Raw genomic sequence first — 11,420 nt, 5'->3', positions numbered from 1 at the left:
AAATATTTCTGTAGTCCAATTTGGTGTGTAACCTCCTCGAAAACATGTTTGTACTTGTTTATGCGAACTGAGTCACTAATTTTAAATTTTGATGGTTGTCAAATTTTAATATGATTATATGCACTTGATAACAGCTCTTTAGCATTACTTTTGTTTACATCAGCAGATTTTCTTTGAATGGTTCGATGTTTTGTATTATTGTATTGGCTGACTAATTTGCTAATTATGTCCATCCAATCGTAATTTCCATTGAAGCTGAACTCTTTCCACATTTTTTCTTTTAAAGTTCGATTAAAACCTTGCACGATTGAGGCTAAATGATGAGTAATGATTTATTTGATATTTCATTATTAAATTTTTAAAAAGTTTGTTGAAGAACTCCTTTCCATCATCTGTTTGAAGATTTTTTGGTTGAAGTTTGGAATGTTTAAAAATTGATTGCATTGCTTGCATGACTCTATTTGAAGTTTTATTCTTTATTGGGATAGCCCATGCATATTTAGAGAAGATACGAGTATCAATCACATTTAATAGAAATTTGTATCCATCATTTTCTCTAGCATAAGTTTCTATTTCAATTAAATCAGCTTGGCACAGGTCATCAATACCCTTAATGATTACTTTTCGTCTTGAAAAATTTCTTCTCGCAGACTTATGCAATTCCTCAACAACCTCTCTCTTACTCATTTTTTCAATAAACAAGATATTGAAAGATAACTTCATTTTAATTTACTTATATAATATTCATTACTAATATAATGAATCTATGGCGATAGGGGGGGGGGGGGCAGTTATTGTTATAAAATTATAACAAAACAAATTGCATTTAAAAAAAAAAATATTCAAAAATACACATGCACACATAATTTATATTGTTTAATATGAATAAGATCAACGCTAATGCTTACACATATAATTATCTCATAAAGCAAGATTTTTATTTTGCTGATATTGCTCCCTATCAACACTCGCTCGTACACATATAATTATATCACAAAGCAAAATTTTCATTATGCTTAATGATCTCCCTGGCTACACTCGTTCGTACACATTATATTTAAATTGTTTCATATATGCAAAATTTTATTTATGCTTAGTTGTCGCCCACTCACCAAACAAACAAACACATTATTATAATGTATTACTTTTTCTGTATACTATTGCATTAGTAAACAACAATAACAAAACAAAAAAAACAAAAATTAAGAATGAGAATAGAAAGAAATTAGAAAAAGAGAATGAGAGCAATATTCTTAAATAATGGAATGTATAGCTTGATATTGAGATTGTGTATACCAATACATATTTTCTTTTTGTTTAACAACAAAAAATTATGAATGAATTTCAAAATTACATGATCGTTATGAATTTCTACTAGTACTATGTTTTGCTTTCGTTTTTGAGTTAAAACTGTTATCAATCACAGAATTAAACATTAATTTATTGGTAATATCTATTACTTATACTGAATTGAAAAAATGTTGTTTAATAATCAAGCGAATGTTAAGAATTTTTATGTTGAATTGATGTAGTGTAAGTCATCCAAAAAATAAGAGTAAAATGAAATGGCGCATAATTTGTTTCACACATTTTTCTCTAAAATTAAAACAGTTAAGCATAACGACATTCTGAAATTTCAAAACCACAAGCCTATAAATACCAGTAAATGCATTTATTTTAATAAAATCTAAAAAATATAATGAACAGTATAAAAGCTTATAGCTATGTACATGAAAAGCTTAGTTTTTAAGTCGCAAATTTTAGAACGAAGCTTTGATTTTCCTTAAATTTTTGAATACAAAACTTTTTTTATACGCAGCTTCATTTCTCAGGCATTTGTGAAATAAAAAGCCAAATTTTATTCGTAAATTTAAAATTACGAATAAAAATAAAAATAAATTTTTACTTTTTTTCATATTCAAATAAGCTTTGAAAAAGTTCATTTAATATAATTTTCATAGAACCTTTTACAATAAGTTTCACTTACGTTAAAAAGTAAATTTTTTGGTTGTTAAAATTAAAAAAATCAAGTTTAAATGATTGATATAAATCTGATCATAACTTGATAAAAAAACATTCAGTTGAATAAATTACCTTGTTTTGGAATTTATAAAACAAAAAATTTAAAGTTCAGTTCCAGACTTTAATTCTATAATTAGTTCTGCATTCAGCATAATAAGGTTACAAGAAAGTGCTTTATGATGCACAATGTGCAATGCCTATTAAATTTTGTTCACAGTAATAAAATAGGTGAAACGGTTGAAGGGGGGGCGCACTTTTTAGGAACCGCTTAGGGCGACGAATACATCAGGCCCGCGCCTGCCTGTATTAAAATATATTAGCATATCATCAGTCATGTTAATGAATTTTCTTGGAAGACGTATTTTAAATATTTCTCCTCCGTAAGATAGAATTAAAAAGATTCTAGTTCCATCAAAAGTCATTATACGATAAGCTCTCAGGACAGGATGATAAATTTTTTTCCTAATTTCCTAAGATTAAGTATTTGAAATGATTGAAGTTGAATTTTACCATTTAATTCATTTATATTACATTTTACCATTTAATTCATTCATATTTCTATAATAGAAATATTTCCTTCGGAACTCATGATTAAGATGTTTCTATGAGTACTGTTTTTAACAAACTAAATTATCATAATAATTTTTACATATACATGAATTATTTCCTTTTTGTTCTTTCGTACACTTTTATTAATTTTTCACACTTTTTCACATTATCAGCAGAAATGCATGGACAACTTTCAGGTAACGAGACCACAATATCTGAACAATATGGACAGATATCCCAATGAAAGCCGTAATCCTTTGTTTCCATTTGTTTTGAATTTTTGAATTGTAACAAAAATTTATAATGTTCTTTTAGTCCATTAGAATTATCTTCTAACAAAATGTCATCATATTTAAATATACAATTATTCAATTTGTATCCGAATTGTAATATACCTATGTTTTATGAATTACAGCTTGATATAAACTAATGTTTTACTTCATTTTAAGCACTTCTTTCTAATAATTTTATACGGAGTTCAAAATTATTTAAATGTTCTGCGGTTTCAGTATTTACGAAATTCATAGTGTTATCTATTTTATCTTCCATACTTTTCCAAAGAAATTTACTTTGTTTTTCAATTCTATCTTCGATAAATGTTTTCATCTTACCGTCTAATTTATCTATATAATAATAAATTTGTCGTTTAAAACTTGCAGTATATTATGTTTTAAACTTTTAAGTGAGTTATGTAAATATTGTACTAGTGACAATAACTCCTCATCAACAAATTTCTTTGTAGTAGCATCGTTAGGGTTAATCGGATCCCTAAGATTTATTAATTGTTTATTTTGAATATCATAATCCCCATTTGAGTTTATTTTAAAATGAGAAAAAGTAAGACTTTGTCATGGAATTTTATATGATGCACCTTGACTATGTCCGAATTTATCGATAGTCATGTTGCGATTGGTTTTTCTTGTTATTTTGTTTTTTATTTTATTCAATTATATTAGCTTCTCTTAGTTCTTCAATTATGGAGTTGATTTCATTCTGATGATTATTTTTACCAGCTAATTGTGATGCAAGTAAAAGCTTTAATCTATTTACCAGCTCATTTGGATCATCCCAATGAACATACTGCACTGGATTTTTTGAGTAAATCATGTTGGTCGTATGTTTAGTTAAAGCTTTGCCTACTTTTTTACTTCTTGTATTATGTTCATGTTTATACAGTTTACTTATTTATTGATATATTGACTATACTATTGATATATTTGAAATTAATTTGATCTGAAGCATTATAGTTTCTCCGATAGGCATTCGTTTTTTCTAGAATTTTCTGATATTGTTTTAAATCATTTTCATTATTGTTCTCTGGTTGTAACAAAAACACTAATTCATGTAAACCTTCTGTTCCTTTAAAAACCTGCTCATCAATTATTATACTGTTTGTTTTTTCGTCAACCCTAAATATGGAAGTGCCTAATTTCCAATTGTTTGAAACAGCATCAAGATAAGACCCGTAGGTTTTATCAAGCTTTGAACTATTACTATCACTTTTTATAGGTGTTAATTGTGTTTAGTATTGACTCAGCAAACTTTTTATGCGGTTTTAAAGTTTTAATAGAAGCAGTTTTGGGTGATGATGTCATAAAACTTTCAAAAGTACTATTTTCTTTTTGTGGTGTGGTTGTGATTCGGTTTTAATATAATACATCCTCTAATTCTTTAATTGGATCAACAATTGGTTTAAATGTCTCTTCTAAAGATTGCTCTTGCGTAATTCTTCCAGTTTTAAAGCATCGTATTTCCTTTTTAAATCTTTTCTAACTTTAATTAAATTTTTGCAAAATTTTTCTATCCATATCACTTATAGTAAATTTAACTGCTACTTCTCTAGATTGAACTGATCTGATAGGTTGCTGTTTGGATGCTGTTCGGTTGCTGTTCAGCTGCTGATCGGTTGCTGTTCTGTTACTAATTTGACGAGCTAATGTTGTTCACCACATATTTATAACCTTATGATGTGATTAAAATTCTTTCTATAGCGACCATTATTTAAAGGTTTATCTTTATTAATAAGCAAAAATCCGTATGTATCTTCCCAACAACTTGAACATAAATTTTTACACTTATCAAAAGACATATCTGTGTTAACATGATTATTATAAATATGTCTTAAATTTAAATCATCTTGTTTGAAAGCAATAATAAAATTTTTATTATCTCTTATTAAATGTTTAGGAATTCTAGTATAGGACTGACATAAATAAAAACTATCCATATCTTGATGTCGCCCCATGCAAAAGTACTTTCTTATATTATCCTGTTTATCCCACGCAACATCATCAAATATGAATATTGAATTAATTAATGGCTCTGATGGATCAATTACATCTGAATTATTTGAAAATTCATTATAACTCATCCCTTTTATAGGTTTTTTTACTTTCTTTAAGTATTCATACTTTGGTTGATGCAATGATTTTGAGTATAGATAAAGATTGTGAAATTTGAGACCTTTTGGATCTAACAGCATGCTTAACATAACATTAGTTTTACCACAATTAGATGGCCCCACAATTAACACATTGACATCGGGCGTTTTTTGCTCAAACTTGTCTATAAATCGGGATATTTTTAATGAAATTAAACTTTTTCGGTGTGTGAATTAAAACTGCGGTTATTATTTGTCTAATTAATATATTGTATTGAAATTTTTAGATGTTGTACATAAGTATTACTAGTATTGTGTTTCTATATCGTGTTTCAATATTATCATCCATATCCATTATGGTAAAAAATAGAACTAACATAAATGCTTAAAAATTACCAGCCAAGTACACAAACGAGATTTTTTCGCTTCCCGATGTCTAATTTTTTTAAAAACGAGATATTTTCGTTTCCCGATGACTTTGTTAATTATCGACGTACGTAAATAACGACGTACGTAATTTTTTAAAAAGCGAGACATCTCGTTTCCCGATGTCAACGTAATAGATCAGTTGTAAAAAGACCATTAAAACAGGTAGGGGAATCTTAAATTCTCTAATAAATAAATTACCGTTTGAAGTACATCTACCTAGATATAATTATGGTGGACCAGGTACAAAACTAAAAAAAAGATTATATCGTGGTTACAAAGATGTTAATCAATTAGATGAAGCATGTAAAGAGCACTATATTGCATATTCACAAAGTAATACTACAAAAAATCGACATTTTGCTGATAAAATTTTAGCTGAAAAAGCTTGGTCAAAATTTAAAGCAAAAGATACAAATTTTGGTGAACGATCTAGTGCATTATTAGTTACTAACGTAATGAAAGCTAAAGTAAAACTTGGGATGGGTTGTTCACAAAAAATAAGAAAAAAGAAACCCTTAAGCAAAGTTATTCGGGAAACTAAAATAGTTATTAAGAGTTATAAACCTAAAATACAAAAGGATGTATTAAAAGTTGCTCTAAAGGCTGCAAGAAACATAAGCAGGAATCCAAAATCTATAAAGCTTCCACGAGTTATTCCAGTTCCGAAAACTGGAGATATTTTAAGAGTAATACCAATATTTCCCGGTCTTTCAGCTGCTAAAGCTCTCACAGGCGGTGTTGCTGGAATAGCTAAAGCTATCAATGATGCATACATTTAAAACCATATAAAAAAGGGCTTGGATTATACTTAACACCAAAAAACCTATAAGCTTGCTACCCAAAAGAGCATTAACAGATGTAGATATAAACGATTTTAGAAAAAAATATTTACATCGTTCTCGTGAAGTTTTTGTGAGGGTTAATCTTCCTAAAACCAAACCATGGAAGCGTGAATGCGGAATCATAAATTGGAATTGGATAACTCAATCGGAGATGGTACTCATTAAGTAGCATATTATAAAAATTTAAATGATATCCAATATTTTGATAGTTTCGAGAATTGACAACCGCCCATAGAAGTCATACAATAGTTAGGTGATAAACTTTCATATAACTACAACATATATCAAAAATTCAATACATATAATTGCGGTCATTTGTGTTTGAATTTCTTATTTAATTCAAAAAAATTGTAAAAAGTAGAAGAAAAAATAATAATGTATGTTTTTCAAAATATTGTAAACAGTAGAAGAAAAAATAATAACATATAAAAATTTTTTATGATAAGAAATAAAAAAAAATCTGATGTGGTCAGCACATAACCGACCGCATTGTGTATTGTCTAGTTAAATGAAAGTGTTACAGAATATTATAAAAATGTCTGTTAAATACTTCTTTCCAATTTTTAGGACCTAATGTCCCCTAAGCTTATAGTTAACATACTTAGAAAAACGTAAATTTGGCTCTTAGTAGAGTTTCGCTTTGTGCTACCCGAATTCCCTGAAATGCTCGCCAGTTAGTTTCGGTAACAACCAGAACTCAAATATCAAATTTCAAGAAATTCCATCAATTTGTTCTGTGGATATGGTGAAAAATGTAAAATCGGCCCGCAAATTAGTTCTCGAGCCCTGATCTTTCCAAAAAAGTTATATGTTCATTGCTTTAATATGAGGAATTCATATATTAAATTTCAATGAAATCGGTTGATTATTTCTCTTTATATACACAAAAGTGTATGTTTGACCCGTAGTAAAAGTCTAGTTGCCGATGCCTGATCTTTCCAAAAAATTTACATGTTCATTGTTTTAATACGGGGAATTCATATATTAAATTTCAATGAAATCGGTTGATTATTTCTCTTTATATACACAAAAATGTATATTTGGCCCGTAGTAAACGCCCAGTTGCTGATGCCTGATTTCTTCCAAAAGTTAGGAATTTTTGCGTATGATCGAGCAAAGCTTATATATGAAATTTTAAGTAAATCGGTTGAATGCTTTCTTCAAAATGGTGAAAAATGTAAAATCGGCCCGCAAATCCGTTTTCGAGCCCTGATCTTTCCAAAAAATTTATATGTTCATTGTTTTAATACGAGGAGTTCATATATTAAATTTCAATGAAATCGGTTGATTATTTCTCTTTATATACACAAAAATGTATATTTGGCCCGTAGTAAACGTCCAGTTGCTGAGGCCTGATTTCTTCAAAAAGTTAGGAAAAGTCGCGGATAGTCGAGCAAAGCTTATATATGAAATTTCAAGTAAATCGGTTGAACATATTCTTTAAAATGGTCAAAAATGTAAAACAGGCCCGCTAAAAAGTGCAGTTCCCGAGGCCTGATATATACCAAAAGTTGATCGATCCGTGCCATGGTGGAAACAAACTTACATATAAAATTTCATCAAAATCGGTTCAGCCGAACTTGAGATACACGCGTGCACACACAGACCGACAGACCGACAGACGGACAGACCGACAGACCGACAGACCGACAGGTTGCTAAAAATAGTTTATTTACACTTCCCTACTATGGAGAAGTACGTCCCCACCGAAAACTCGATATGCAAAATTTGTTGCCATCACATAACCTACCTATTGTTTACACAATACGGTCGGTAAAAAATTGATGTGGTCAGCACATAACCGACCGCAATGTGCATTGTCTAATAGCAAATAAATCGCGCTCGTCAGATGTACCAGTTGATTATACGTGTTGTAATATTATTTAAGGAACATATATTAATAATCAGGAAGCGCATATTCTTCATGAATTTTCTATCGCTGTGGCTCCTTGCTGTAAAATCATTGAAGTTCCTAAAAATCTTATCTATTTACCTGTAGCCACCAATCGCATCAGTTCAATCATTGTAAAACTAGTTGATCAGAATAACAATATAATTAATTTTCAAGGTGAAACTATAACAGTGCGATTACACCTGAAACATAATCAAAATAGTACTATATAGCATCGGTAATCAGCCATTATTCAATAGCGCATCAGCGTTGAGGCATAGCAGACAAACATTAATAAAATCAACAGACTTCAAACAAGCACAAACAGGAGACAATCAACTATAATATTGAAATCAATCGGATTCAAATTGAAGAAGAATTAAAATGGATAATCTATTTTCAAGTCCTGTAACCGATGAAAGAGTAACAAGTGCTCACCCTTTTTGAATTCATCTAACAAAAGCGATATTATAAGAATACAAATACAGAATCAAAATTTGAATACCTTACCATTCACTAGTATATTTTATCTTGAAGGTACTCTTACAAAAGCTGACAGGACTGAAACTTCAAGCACAAATTTACCAACAATGCAATAGCATTTTTATTTTATGAAATACGATATGAATTAAACGGTAAAGAAATTGATAATAATCGAAATGTAGGCATAACAGCATGTTTGAAAAATTACATTTCACTTAATAGAAATGAAAGTCAAGCTCTCATTCATGCCGTTTGGTCACCTGAAAAATCAATTAAACCAGAAACTTTATTCTTCAATTATATCATTCCATTACGGAAACTTTTGGGATTTGCTGAAAATTACAAAAATATTATACCTAATGCAAAGAATGAATTGATCTTAATACGTTAACGTACTGATAATAATTCTTTAATTTGCATTGAACCTGCTGAAGTTTCTGCAGCACCAATAATTCAACTATCTAAAGTTCAATGAAAAGTACAGCATATAAATTTGGCACATGCATATAAGTTGAATTTATACACCCATATTACAAATAATGCTAAAATGATTTTAGCTTTTAGAAATTGGGAATTATATGAGTATCCTACTTTAACACAAGATATCCAGCTAGAAAAGCCACGCTTTATTATTTTCGCTCTTCAATCAAATAAGTTGAATCAACTTTATAATTATTCCTCAAAATTCGATCATTGTAAAATAACAGATTTAAGAGTTTACCTCAACTCAGAATGTTACCCGTATGAGGAAATGAATTTATCATTTGAAAAAAATCATTATTGTACTGCTTATGATGCCTATACTAATTTCCGATCCATTTATTACATTTACAATATAATAGAACCTTTATTATTATGGAGTCAATTTAAAGAACAAGCTGCAGTATTTGTAATAGATACACGATTTCAAAATAAGAACTTGAAGATTGGACCGATTGATGTTAAAATTGAATTGAAAACTTCAGATAAAATGCCGGAAAACACTACAGCTTATTGTCTTATATTGCATGAAGTCAAATGATGAAATACAGTATTTTATAATAAAACCTCCGTATGGATATCATATACTTACATCTAAAACTAAAAATATGAATAATTGGATAGTCGAACTCATTTTTGTGATTTCATCAATTTAAAGATGTATGATTTAAAGATGTATATAAATAATAATGTAATCATATATATGTAAAAGGTGAAGAAAAGAGAAATTGGATTAATGAAATTTTAAAGCATAGTAATTTATATGATTTGGGTGACAAACATGATTCAACAAGTTTAAAAAAATTAAAAAGTTACAATATTCATTGTTCAAAAAGATGTTCTAATAAGCATATTGGTATGTGTGCTTTTGAAAATGTTTACTTAATAAAACTGCTGATCTAATCAATTTTGTATTATTTAAGAAATGAGTACAATAAAAAATTTATTCATTCAGTTACTCTGTTTACAATTATCAATATTAAAAACAAAAACAATATGGACAAAATTAAAAATTCAAGAACAAATTAGGAAACACTTCAATTGACTCCACAAAAGGATGGAAACAAGATATTAAAAAAGGAGATCAATCAGCAAACAAAACATCTAATAAAAATGGAAAATGCATTCAACCTCACAACATCAATCAGCAGTAAAACATATTAAAAAAAATCTGATGTGGTCAGCACATAACCGACCGCAATGTATATTGTCTAGTTAAGTGAAAATGTTACATATTATAAAAATGTCTGTTAAATACTTATTTCCAATTTTTAGGACATTAGTAAGCTTATAGCTAACATACCTAGAAAAATGTAAATTTGGCTCTTAGTAGAATTTTTCTCTGTGTTACCCGAATTCCCTGAAATGCTCGCCAGTTAGTTTCGGTAATAACCAGAACTCAAATATCAAATTTCAAGAAATTCTATTGATTCGTTCCGTAGATATGGTGAAAAATGTAAAATCGGCCCGCAGATCAGTTTTCAAGCCCTGATATTTCCAAAAAAGTTATACGTTCATTGTTTTAATATGAAGAATTTAAATATTAAATTTTAATGAAATCGGTTGATTATTTCTCTTTATATACGCAAAAATGTATATTTGGCCAGTAGTAAACGTCCAGTTGCTGAGGCCTGATTTCTTCAAAAAGTTAGGAAAAGTCGCGGATAGTCGAGCAAAGCTTATATATGAAATTTCAAGTAAATCGGTTGAATATATTCTTTAAAATGGTCAAAAATGTAAAACAGGCCCGCTAAAAAGTCCAGTTCCCGAGGCCTGATATATCCCAAAAGCTGACCAATCCGTGCCATGGTCGAAATAAACTTACATATAAAATTTCACCAAAATCGGTTCAGCCGAACTTGAGATACACGCGTGCACACACAGACCGACAGACCGACAGACGGACAGACCGACAGACCGACAGACCGACAGACCGACAGACCGACGGACCGACAGGTTACTAAAAATAGTTTACTTACACTTCCCTACTATGGAGAAGTGCATTCCCACCGAAAACTCGATATGCAAAATTTGTTGCCATCACATAACCTACCTATTGTATACACAATACGGTAATAAATGATTATATTTTCAAAAAAACATTAAAAATTGTTTTCTTTTCTTTAAAATTTAATTCAAAAAATTTATCTTTACAATTTATAACTGTAAAAGAATAATGTAAATTCTTTATTTTTAATTTTTTTATTTAATTTTTTAATTCTTTTTCCAGGATGATTTTTCCCATAATATTGCGGCATATAAATGTAAAACTCTTCACATTCTATTTCTATCGTTTCCTTTTTTTTGCCCTCTTTATATATTATAATTATTTATAATATATGCA

This window comes from Condylostylus longicornis, unplaced genomic scaffold, assembly GCF_029603195.1.
Source record: "Condylostylus longicornis isolate FDR11 unplaced genomic scaffold, ASM2960319v2 ptg000105l, whole genome shotgun sequence".
Classification (NCBI taxonomy): domain Eukaryota; kingdom Metazoa; phylum Arthropoda; class Insecta; order Diptera; family Dolichopodidae; genus Condylostylus; species Condylostylus longicornis.
This window is presented reverse-complemented; position numbering follows the sequence as displayed.